This window comes from Mixophyes fleayi, chromosome 6 (genome assembly GCF_038048845.1).
Source record: "Mixophyes fleayi isolate aMixFle1 chromosome 6, aMixFle1.hap1, whole genome shotgun sequence".
Lineage (NCBI taxonomy): Eukaryota > Metazoa > Chordata > Amphibia > Anura > Limnodynastidae > Mixophyes > Mixophyes fleayi.
In genome coordinates, this window is record NC_134407.1 from 226,827,262 (window position 1) to 226,839,264 (window position 12,003).

At 43.9% G+C, this 12,003-nt stretch overlaps 1 protein-coding gene across 3 annotated transcripts in view; it reads right to left on the reverse strand.

Moving 5' to 3' along the window:
• LOC142160089 (uncharacterized) overlaps nucleotides 1-12,003 on the reverse strand; it is a 122,090-nt gene that overhangs the window by 75,408 nt on the left and 34,679 nt on the right. Inside the window, exon 1 of one of the 3 annotated variants that reach the window (XM_075215023.1) lies at nucleotides 11,718-11,821. The exons of the other annotated variants lie outside the window; for them this stretch is intronic. The gene's annotated coding sequence lies outside the window, so the exon portion shown is untranslated. Of the gene's footprint in view, nucleotides 1-11,717; nucleotides 11,822-12,003 lie in introns of those variants that run through there. 3 annotated transcript variants of the gene reach the window in all.

The following is a 12,003-nucleotide window of genomic DNA, read 5'->3' on the forward strand; positions in this document are numbered from 1 at the left end:
ATGCCCCCCCCCCTTTTTCAAACACTTTACTGCTGTCAAAAAGTTAAGAACATTAGTGTTATTAAAGTGGTCCTGCAGCAAAGATCAGAAGACAAGACTGGGGGGGCGGTTGGGGGGAGAGAGAGAGAGAGAGATATCAGCCTTTTACTTCCCCGGTGGAACGCATGTGCGTTCCACTTACAGTGCAAGTTTGCTTTCCAAATGCCGAACTTCCTGTCAGTGGAACGCACATGCGTTTCACTGCGGAAGTAAAAGCCTGTAGATACAGGTAGCAGTCAGCTGCTGCGCCCCCTTAACCTTGCGCCCTGGGCGATGGCACCGCCCGCACATGCCTAGTTACGGCTCTGATGGTTTGTCCAGGAGAAAACGTACTAATTTTCTTTGCCGTACTTTCCTTAATGAAGCAGGCCCAATGTGTCTATCACATGTATGTTGATTTCAGCAGATAAACACAACAGCAGGAATACATTGGAGGAATATCTTATTTTATTTCCAGATGGTAAAATAGAAGATATCGTACAAGATTCTCCATGATTTACCTTAAATATATATATATATATATATATCCAGTACTTCATAGTGCAGATATGTCATTCTTCCACATATTATAGCTCATAGAGGTAATAAAATATTTGCCTGTTTAAATTGTGGGAAATGTTTTAAAGTCAAATCAAGTCTGTTTGCACATCAGAAACCTCACGCAGGTGAAAAAACATTTTCATATTCTGGGTGTGGGAAATGTTTTACAGTTAAATCCAGTCTTGTCAAACATCAGATAAGTCACACAGGTAAGAAACCATTTTCAAGTTCAAAGTGTGAGACGTGTTTTTACAAAGAATCAAGTCCTCCTACACATAAGTTAATTCACACTGGTGTGAAAACTTTTCCATGTCCTGTGTGTGGGATATGCTTTCCAGTTCCCAGCCATCTTGATCGATATCAGTGAATTCACACGGTGGAGAAACCATCTTTATGCTCTATGGGAAATGGTTTATAGACACAACAGGTTTTATTAAGCACCAGAGAACTCGCACAGGTGAGAAACCATTTCCATGTTCTGAATGTGGGAAAATGTTTTACATGTAAATTATCTCTTGTGTGCACATCAAACTATTGACACAGGTGAGCAGCCATGTTATGAATGTAGCAAGAGCTTTACACGAAGATCATCTCTTTTGAAACACTAGAAAATACACAAGAGGAAAAGCAATTTCCATAATATGATGGGCATGAAACGGTGGCAGGAGTACTCTAAAAGTTTGTAAAAGCAGCTGTCTTTATTAATGAAAATCTAAAAATAGCTATAAATATATGTACACAGTATATGCTCAAAGGTATATTGACATCACTGAGTTATGGTGGTCACACAGTATATATTAACATTTTAAAATATAATCAACATCCATACAGCTGGAATGTATATCATCAACATAGGACCGAGCCCCCCCTGAGTTTAGTTAATCTAAGTACTGAGCCGACCATGCTCGGTACTCGCCCACTTCCTCGAATCTGACGACGAGGCAAAACGCCATCGTTAAGTTGTTAGATCTCGCAGGTTTTGGATTACATAAGTCTCTTCCTCCCCAGTAGATCCGGCACCATTTGCTCACACAGACACCGAAGGGCGTTATTGCAACTCTCTAGTCTCCAGCAGCAAATGTCATTTTATCCTGCAGCACAACCTTAATCACTGCCTGACAGTGTGAGCTCTACTCATTTGTCATTTTCTTCCAAAAGGCAACTTTTTCTTATTTTATGCAAATTGCACACTGTAGTGTATGCAGGGCCGGACTGAGACTAAAAATCAGCCCTGGCATTTAAAGTACACAGGCTCACCTCAGTTCCAGCAGGAAACAAACTATGTGCTGCCACGCAGTGGAGGCGCCGAAAAGGACATGACCACATTGTGTTGTGGGTGTGGCCAACATGGGGCATTGATACACACATTATAATAAAACTGTCACGGCAATAGGGTTACTGGGATCCGTCTCGGGACCCCAGGGACTAGCTGTGGCAGGTGTGTAGTGGAAACTGGGGGGCCGGATAAATGTCTTGCTCATAGAGCTTGCTTGAGTCCTGTATACAGGATGTAGGAGAGGGAACCATACAGAAGACAACCGCTGGAATCAGTACACAAGCAGGTGCAAAGAAGGTGAATCCACACGAGGAATAACTAACCAAGGTATTTATTTCAGCAGGGAATTAAGCTGAATTCACACAAATGGTTCATGGTTTGTAGTTCATGTAGCAGCAACAGATGAAGTTGAATTTACACAAATGGTTAAAGGTTTGCATTTCATATAATAGTGAAGTTGAACTCACTGAGAGAAGTTTATAACATAGCAGCAGATTGAGGCTGAATTCACTCAGAGGTAATGGTGGAGACCTGTACATAGCGGGAGGATTGAAGCAGCAATATGGATGAAGCTGATAAACACACGAAGGGTAGGGCTCTGTATACAGCAGGTAGTTTGGAGCAGCAAAACAGCAACTGCAGATCTGGAACTAAGGATGTGTTGCATTGGTAACTTGCTGTGTGTAGGAGGGGACTCTTATAGTCTGCAGAGGAAGCCAATTGGGGAATGGGATCAGGTGTTCAGACTCAGCAGGAAGTTTAGCAAATGTCTCACCCAAGATGGCAGCATCCAATGCTGCAGACAGAAGTCACCCTTGTCCCAGGATAAAATGTTGCATACAAGCAGGAGGAAGATGTACGGTAATATGGTACCGCCGAGTGGTGTAAACAGGGCTAAGACTCCGATACGTGACAAAAACATTACATTTATCACGCCCTCCCAGCCACATCACGCCATCCCCCCAGGCACATTATGACACCCCCAGCCCACTGTACTTATCTATTCTTCTGGTGCTGCTGACATCCATCAGGGTGGGAACTTCCTGTAGAGTGAGCAGGGAAGCTCTTTGTCTTACAAGATTACCAAATCTTGTGATACTTAGAGCTCCTCGGCTTGCTTTGCAGGCTGTGTCCTGTCCGGGAACTGGGAGCAGCTATTAGTTCCCTTCTCCTAACCAGAGCTGGGATTAAGGCTCAGGGGGCCAGGGTATTTAAGACAAAAGGGCCCCTATTATGTAACATGGTTATCATTTTAGACACATACACAGGCACTACTGTTAGAAGCACACAGTTCTGCTTTCACAAGCACTACATTGTGAAGCGGAACATATCTTCCAACCAGGGCTGCCATCAGAAACTGTGGGGCCCAGTACCAATTAATCTGGCAGGGCCCCCTCCCCATACATGGGCCCCCATCCCCATACATGGGCCCTCTCCCTCTTCACCATACATACACCCCCTATCCCTCATCACAGTACATTCCCCCCACTTCCTCATCACAGTAAAGGTTCCCTTCCCCCTAAAGAAAATGTCCCCTCTCCCTCCCCCAATCACAGTTAATGTCCCTCTCTCCCTCCCCAATCACAGTTAATGTCCCCCTCTCCCTCCCCCAATCACAGTTAGTGTCCCCATCTCCCTCCCCCAATCAGTTAATTTCCCCCCTGCCTCCCCAAATCACAGTTAATGTCCCCCTCCCCCCCCCCCTCTATCACATTTAATGTCCCCACCCCCACAGTTTATGTCGTTGTCCCCCAGGCACAGTTAATGTCCCCTCTTCTATCTGCCACTCTCCTATGAAAATGAATACCTAATAAACTTACCTTCTCCGCGATGCTGTGGCTCCCTGTCACTGATACACTGGGAGCGCGGCACACAGTGATAACGTCACCGCGCCAAGCTCCCAGCCTATCAGTGCCTGGGAGCTGCAGCATCGCGGAAAGAAGGGGCAGCACGGTCAATCAGAGTGAGGGACCCGGACAGACGGAGAGGTCTGTCCGGGCCCCTCACAACTGTACTGGCCTTATCCTCCTGATGGCGGGTCTGCTCCCAACTGTCCTTGCAGTCGGACCAAATCCTGACTAAGTGAGACAGTCACCCAAATTCAGGACTGCCCCATCTGATTCAGGACAGTTGGCAGACTGTCCTGCTCTCTCCTATCTGTCTTGGTCACTTTCACCACTTGTAGCAGATGGATTCTTTATCTCAGTTCTTTCTTGTCTTGATCCTGGAATATTGGATGCCCTATATTGAAATAAAACTCCAAACAGCCCTGGTGTTAAAACAATAGCACTCACGCTTTATAATAAGGCCTCTCTCCAGTCCCCACAATAATAATATTCACCTATAATAAGTAAACCTATTTCCCTCCAACCAGGTGCTGCACACATACGCTATGTTAACATGTTAACATGGGGCCACACACACACACACACACACTATATTAACATGGCCACACATTATAGCAACATCGGGCCACACACACACACACACACACACACACACACACTATAGCAACATGTGGGCACACACACACTATAGCAACATGTGGACACACACACTATAGAAACATGTGGGGACACATACACACTGTTTACATCCGATCCAGCCACCCACATGCCCGCCCAAGCAGCAGCACCTTCCTGCGCGCTGCTCAGCGAACGGAGAGTCAGTGACCTGCTGCCTATGCAAGTAATCACATGGGACTGCACCACGTGACAGGTGCCGTCCCATGTCATTACTTGCATCGGCCGCACGTCACTGAGCCTCTGTCCGCCAAACAGCGTGCAGGGAGGTGCTGCTGCTTGGGCGGGCATGCGGACTGGCCCATGTAGCCATCGGCCCTTCTGGCATTTGCCAGAAGTGCCAGATGGCCAGACCGGCCCTGAGTGTATGTATACTATCTGACAGCGTTGTTCACAAAAATCTGTGCCTGACAGTGTGCACACTACTCATTTGTCATTTGCTGAAAAAGTTGAAACAATTTTTGGAAAAAATGTGTGTGTTCATCGACATAGATCATGATCAGTCGACAGAAGAACAGGAGCACCAACCAGCTGATGGCACCAGTCATGATGATAATAGTCCTTCAACATCATCTATAAAAGCCTATGTTGAAGGGCATAGTGCAGGGTTTCCCAAACCCAGTCCTCAGGGCTCCCCAACAGTGCAGGTTTTCCATATCTCTCAGGTGGAGCACAGGTGTGTTCATTACTGACTGACACATTGTAACAGATCCACAGGTGGTCCTAATTATGTCACATGTGATCCAGAAAACCTGCAGTGTTGGGGAGCCCTGAAGACTGGCTTTGGGAAACCCTGGCATAGTGGGTTTAAGACAGGGAAACCGAAATCCAAAAAAACAAGCTTTTACATTGATAAAGAAAAAAGCACCTCTAATAAAGGGAAAATTTAGTGTAGAAAAACATAAACTTGCCAACATGCCATTCTACACACACAGAGGCAAGGAAAGATTAAGGCCTTTGCCTTTATTTATGAGTGATATTCCTGCAACTGTCAGTGAGGCATCTTTCTCTGTCTGAATGACAAGGTCTTGCATCAACATAACAGAGTCTAGAAGAGGTGCCAAAAAAATTGTAAGTAAAATCGGTGCTAAAAACCCCCCAGTAAGGCAGTAGAACAAACTATATGTTCGGAAATTACACAAATCCTTGAGGAGAGTCTATCCACGAGTGCTATGTGTAAGCCTGACCTTTTTGATACTATACTCATAAAGAAGCCTCCTCTCAGCATTTTTGCAAATGTGTGGATGAGCAGCACAAGTGTAGCCGGTGATACACAAAATCAGGATGATACTTTGCATTTGCAACAGGATGAGGGGGATATTTGTGTAGCTGACGATGGCGCTACTGAGGATGTTGATGACGATCATGTTGTTTGTGTAAGTTCTGCACCAGTGGAAGCAGTTTTTGCACATGATAAGAAGAAGGCCATTGTCATGCCTGGACATAAGACCAAAAAATCCACCTCTTATGTGTGGAACTATTTTTACCCAAATCCTGACAACAGTTGTCTAGCCATTTGTAGCGTTTGTAAAACCAGACAGTAGAGGTAGAGGGATCTTAACCATCTAGGAACCTCATCCATGTTACGCCATTTGAAACAAGTTCAAGGCAAGCTTTTGAGAAGATCAGAAACTTATGCTAAAAAATAACAGCAAGCAGTCAAGCATCAGCTACCTCCCTTCTCTTAGCTAGATCCCAGCACCTGCAATCTACACCCCCAACACCTTCATTATCAATATCCTCACAAATGATTGGTTAGTCCTGCATCCAAGTTTCTAAGGCGAGATGACTCCTCCCCTATCCAGGACTCCTCAGAAGAATCCTTGAACGTTAGGCCCACTGCTGCTGCTCCTGCTGCTGGGGGTGGATCTTCAACCCTAGAAGCAGACCAAGAAGAAAGCTACTAGTAGTTTACAACAATTGACTGTTAAAAAATCTGTTGCAAGAGGAAGCAAGGAAAAAAGCTGTCACCCAGTCGCAAAGCGGGTCACAGACGCCATGGCGACTATGCTAGTATTAGGTCTGCGTCCAATATCTACCATTAACAAATTCTATCTCGACACCATTTTACTAGACAATCAATTTTACAAAAAGTAGAGGAGAGTATATATACATTATATATAGATGTCTACGCATGAGATTTGTCACTTATTCCAGAACAAGAAATAACAAACTATTTATTATATAATTTGGATCCAATATGAGCCTTAGTTAAGATCTTATTGTCCGTCTGGAACTGATACCACCATTATTAACAGCAGTTGGACATATTTGTAAAGAGCACATAATATACACGTATGTAATATATTATTATGACAAGATGACTAACGCAGGTTGACACCTCATATATAAGATAGTGGTTTGATCCATCCATACACATCGCATTGGCCGTCTCTCTATCCGCGGACAGCACAGTGATATTGCTGAATGGTTTAGTTTTTATTTCTCCACATTTTCTGAAGTTTTCACCATTCTTTCTTTGTTTTTAATATTTCACCAACATACCTTGATAATAAAGGCTTATTGCCCTTAAATAAATATATATCAATATAACTCAAAGATATTTCATTGATTCTAATAATAATTAATAAGTTACATCTTTATACATTTCATTGGACCTGGAGTGCTTCTGTTAATTCCAACTCTGGTCTTTTAGTGTTACAGGAGCTGAACATGTCAGGTGCTATTAGGGTATATAGTACATATATATATATATGTGTTACCTTCCATAGGTCTTATCCACCAATCCTCTATGCCCAGCATGCTGCTGACTGGTCCTTGGTGGTGCGGTTCTTAGAGCTCCACCCCTCGGTCTTCTCTGGAGGAGCAGGAGACCATACCTAGCGGAGATGGCCAGCAGACTCACCACCACTAGGGGCCAGTACAGGCAGCCCAGGCACCGCAACAACTGTGTCCGCTGCAGGAGCCACGGCTATTCTTCCATCCTAAGAGGCCACAAGTGTGTCTTCCCAAAGAGGGAGTGCATGTGCCCGATGTGCTGCCTGCTCCTAGAGAGATTGTGAATCCTGGCCAGGCAGCAGGCATTGAGAAGAGCGCAAGCCCAGGAGCAGGAGATGGGAGTAAGGCTGCAGGTCCCTCCACCGTCGGAGATGGAATCTAGAGATAACTACAGCTTACTTCAGCGCAGCATGGGTGCCCAGGGGTTGGCGCCCCCACCAGCGCCCCCGGCTCATCCTCACAGCGCCAGGTGACACCCTCCCAGCCCATGCAGCAGCTTTTGCCAGCCTCCAACCTATCCATATTACAAAATCCTCCATACTCAGTGGGAATGAGTGGCAGACCCGGCATCGTGAACCCCCGCATAATGACTTCTGGCCCCCAATTCCTGGGGAATTTGGTGATCGCTTCTTGTGTCCATTCCAGGTTTAATCCTACGAGGAGCCAGCAGGAGTGGAGGACGACGTGTAACCCCAGACTTCTTGGTGATTTTACCAGTCCAGCTATTCTCTAACATTGTAAAGACCAAGGGCTAGATTTACTAAGCTGCGGGTTTGAAAAAGTGGGGATGTTGCCTATAGCAACCAATCAGATTCTAGCTATCATTTTGTAGAAGGTACTAAATAAATGAAAGCTAGAATCTGATTGGTTGCTATAGGCAACATCCCCACTTTTTCAAACCCGCAGCTTAGTAAATCTAGCCCCAAGAGTCAAACATATAATCCATCTGTCCTGGGACTTGCTGAGACTTGTAGGTATGAAGGCTCCACTGTTGTACTAACAGCCACTGCAGTGAAGTTATTGGCACAAGTACCGGTACTACTTTTATTCAAGTTTGTTTGTACAACCTGTTTATTTGCTTATTTCCAGTATTTACAAGTTGTGGATGTTTATTCCAGTATATTAGCAGTATGTTATAAGTAATAGTAGCACAATAAAACTAAGGTGAATAGCTGTTCAGAAAAATAATATTTTTCCTCCATGTGTGCAGCAATTCAAACGCATTTACTTTTCAGTCTAGGGCTCCATGTAAGTGGATTGTGTGCTGGAGTGTTGGAGGTTAATGATCAGCCATAGTTCAGATTAAATACACATAGAATCTGTGTAATAGGATGTGATATCACACCTTTGATACTACCTCTTTGAAAGGTATTTGTGCTTTATCTAATTTGCATTTAAGTATATATTTTTGAAGTTGCAGAACCTTTTATGTCGTACTGCTACATGTGAAGAAAATGTTACTTTGTACAGTTGTCTCTGATTTGCAGTTGGATGTTACAAGATTTGTTATATATTGTAATATCGCTGATAACAGTTTCAAAGTAACCTTAATGTGCACTAATATTGCTGTAGAACAGTTATACAGTTTTGTACCGTTTCTGCTGAATCATAATTAAATGTTACTGGAAATAAAAATGTTCTTAATAACTGCAGTTACCAGTGTGGATGTGATGTATACACTGTATTAATGGCAACAGACTCCCAATAATACCTGGGGCGCAGTGCTTAATGTGATGGGGCCAGACAGACGCTGTAGTGGGTTTGATGCAGGAGAACTGCCAGCTTCACATTTCTGTAGCAGCGTGTAATTGCATCCCACTGTATTGGACAAATGGTACAAGTGTGGGATAAATGGTGGGTCGGATACTCTTGTAACCCATGGGGAATATTAAATGCACACGTTCTGTATCTGTACAAAATGCTGTATGTTCAATTACAGGAGGCTGTATTAATATATTACATGTGTGGATGTAGATTGTGCATGCCATGTAGTTATATAAATGTCATGTAGGTGAGATCTCCATCGTCACATGGGGCCGGTTCCTCCTTTACATGTGTAGATGTAGATTGTGTATGATCTGTAGTTATATAAATGTCATGTAGGTGAGATCTCCATCGTCACATGGGGCCGGTTCCTCCTTTACATGTGTAGATGTAGATTGTGTATGATCTGTAGTTATATAAATGTCATGTAGGTGAGATCTCCATCGTCACATGGGACCGGTTCCTCCTTTACATGTGTAGATGTAGATTGTGTATGATCTGTAGTTATATAAATGTCATGTAGGTGAGATCTCCGTCGGCACATGGGGTAAATTCCTCCTTTACATGTGTAGATGTAGATTGTGTATGATCTGTAGTTATATAGATGTCATGTAGGTGAGATCTCCATCGTCACGTGGGACCGGTTCCTCCTTTACACGTGTGGATGTAGATTGTGTATGATCTGTAGTTATATAGATGTCATGTAGGTGAGATCTCCATCGTCACATGGGACTGGTTCCTCCTTTACATGTGTGGATGTAGATTGTGTATGATCTGTAGTTATATAGATGTCATGTAGGTGAGATCTCCATCGTCACGTGGGACCGGTTCCTTTACATGTGTAGATGTAGATTGTGTATGATCTGTAGTTATATAGATGTCAGCGTAGGCGAGATCTCCATCGGCACATGGGACCGGTTCCTTTACATGTGTGGATGTAGATTGTGTATGATCTGTAGTTATATAGATGTCATGTAGGTGAGATCTCCATCGTCATGTGGGACCGGTTCCTCCTTTACATGTGTAGATGTAGATTGTGTATGATCTGTAGTTATATAGATGTCATGTAGGTGAGATCTCCATCGTCACATGGGGCCGGTTCCTCCTTTACATGTGTGGATGTAGATTGTGTATGATCTGTAGTTATATAGATGTCATATAGGTGAGATCTCCATCGTCACGTGGGACCGGTTCCTCCTTTACATGTGTAGATGTAGATTGTGTATGATCTGTAGTTATATAGATGTCATGTAGGTGAGATCTCCATCGTCATGTGGGACCGGTTCCTCCTTTACATGTGTGGATGTAGATTGTGTATGATCTGTAGTTATATAGATGTCATGTAGGTGAGATCTCCATCGTCACATGGGACCGGTTCCTCCTTTACATGTGTGGATATAGATTGTGTATGATCTGTAGTTATATAGATGTCATGTAGGTGAGATCTCCATCGTCACATGGGACCGGTTCCTCCTTTACATGTGTGGATGTAGATTGTGTATGATCTGTAGTTATATAAATGTCATGTAGGTGAGATCTCCATCGTCATGTGGGACCGGTTCCTCCTTTACATGTGTGGATGTAGATTGTGTATGATCTGTAGTTATATAGATGTCATGTAGGTGAGATCTCCATCGTCACATGGGACCGGTTCCTCCTTTACATGTGTAGATGTAGATTGTGTATGATCTGTAGTTATATAAATGTCATGTAGGTGAGATCTCCATCGTCACGTGGGACCGGTTCCTCCTTTACATGTGTAGATGTAGATTGTGTATGATCTGTAGTTATATAGATGTCATGTAGGTGAGATCTCCATCGTCACATGGGACCGGTTCCTCCTTTACATGTGTGGATGTAGATTGTGTATGATCTGTAGTTATATAGATGTCATGTAGGTGAGATCTCCATCGTCACGTGTAACCGGTTCCTCCTTTACATGTGTAGATGTAGATTGTGTATGATCTGTAGTTATATAGATGTCATGTAGGTGAGATCTCCGTCGTCACATGGGGCCGGTTCCTCCTTTACATGTGTAGATGTAGATTGTGTATGATCTGTAGTTATATAGATGTCATGTAGGTGAGATCTCCATCGTCACATGGGACCGGTTCCTCCTTTACATGTGTGGATATAGATTGTGTATGATCTGTAGTTATATAGATGTCATGTAGGTGAGATCTCCGTCGTCACATGGGGCCGGTTCCTCCTTTACATGTGTAGATGTAGATTGTGTATGATCTGTAGTTATATAAATGTCATGTAGGTGAGATCTCCATCGTCACGTGGGACCGGTTCCTCCTTTACATGTGTAGATGTAGATTGTGTATGATCTGTAGTTATATAGATGTCATGTAGGTGAGATCTCCATCGTCACATGGGGCCGGTTCCTCCTTTACATGTGTGGATGTAGATTGTGTATGATCTGTAGTTATATAGATGTCAGCGTAGGTGAGATCTCCGTCGGCACATGGGGTAAATTCCTCCTTTACATGTGTAGATGTAAGGAGGAATGCCTTAACCTTTAATCATACTGTATTGCTTAACTGTGCATCAAACTAATGTGCTATACACTGATGGACCTGTGAGAGAGGAGGAAGAAAGGGAGATATTGAGTAGTGAGTGCTCTGGATACAGACAGCAGGCATACTCAGAAGAACAGTCGCTTGTTATGACTCACAGGTTAAGAGCTTTGATTTTATAGGAACCTGGTGGTGGACCAATAGGAAGCCGCAAGCTTGTTATATAATCTGTAATTACTGCAACCCTGCCTGTCCTCCTGTCTGACTGACACATCCCCTGGTGTTACTGTATAATGTCCCATTCCCAGGAGTCACCTCTCCAGTCAGCAGCTGAATGATCTTGTTGGTCAGTTCCAGGATCTTCTGGTCATTGTCTCTCTCATGTATCAGTGAGTGAGGTGGAGGCACGGTGATGCGGCTCTGGGGCCTGCTCAATCCTCCTGATGCTTTATAAGAACCTGACACATACAATGATACAGTCATCACCCAGACACATTCCCTGGTGTTACTGTATAATGCCCCATTTCCAGCAGTCACCTCTCGTCAGCAGCTGAATGATCTTGTTGGTCAGTTCCAGGATCTTCTGGTCATTGTCTCTCTC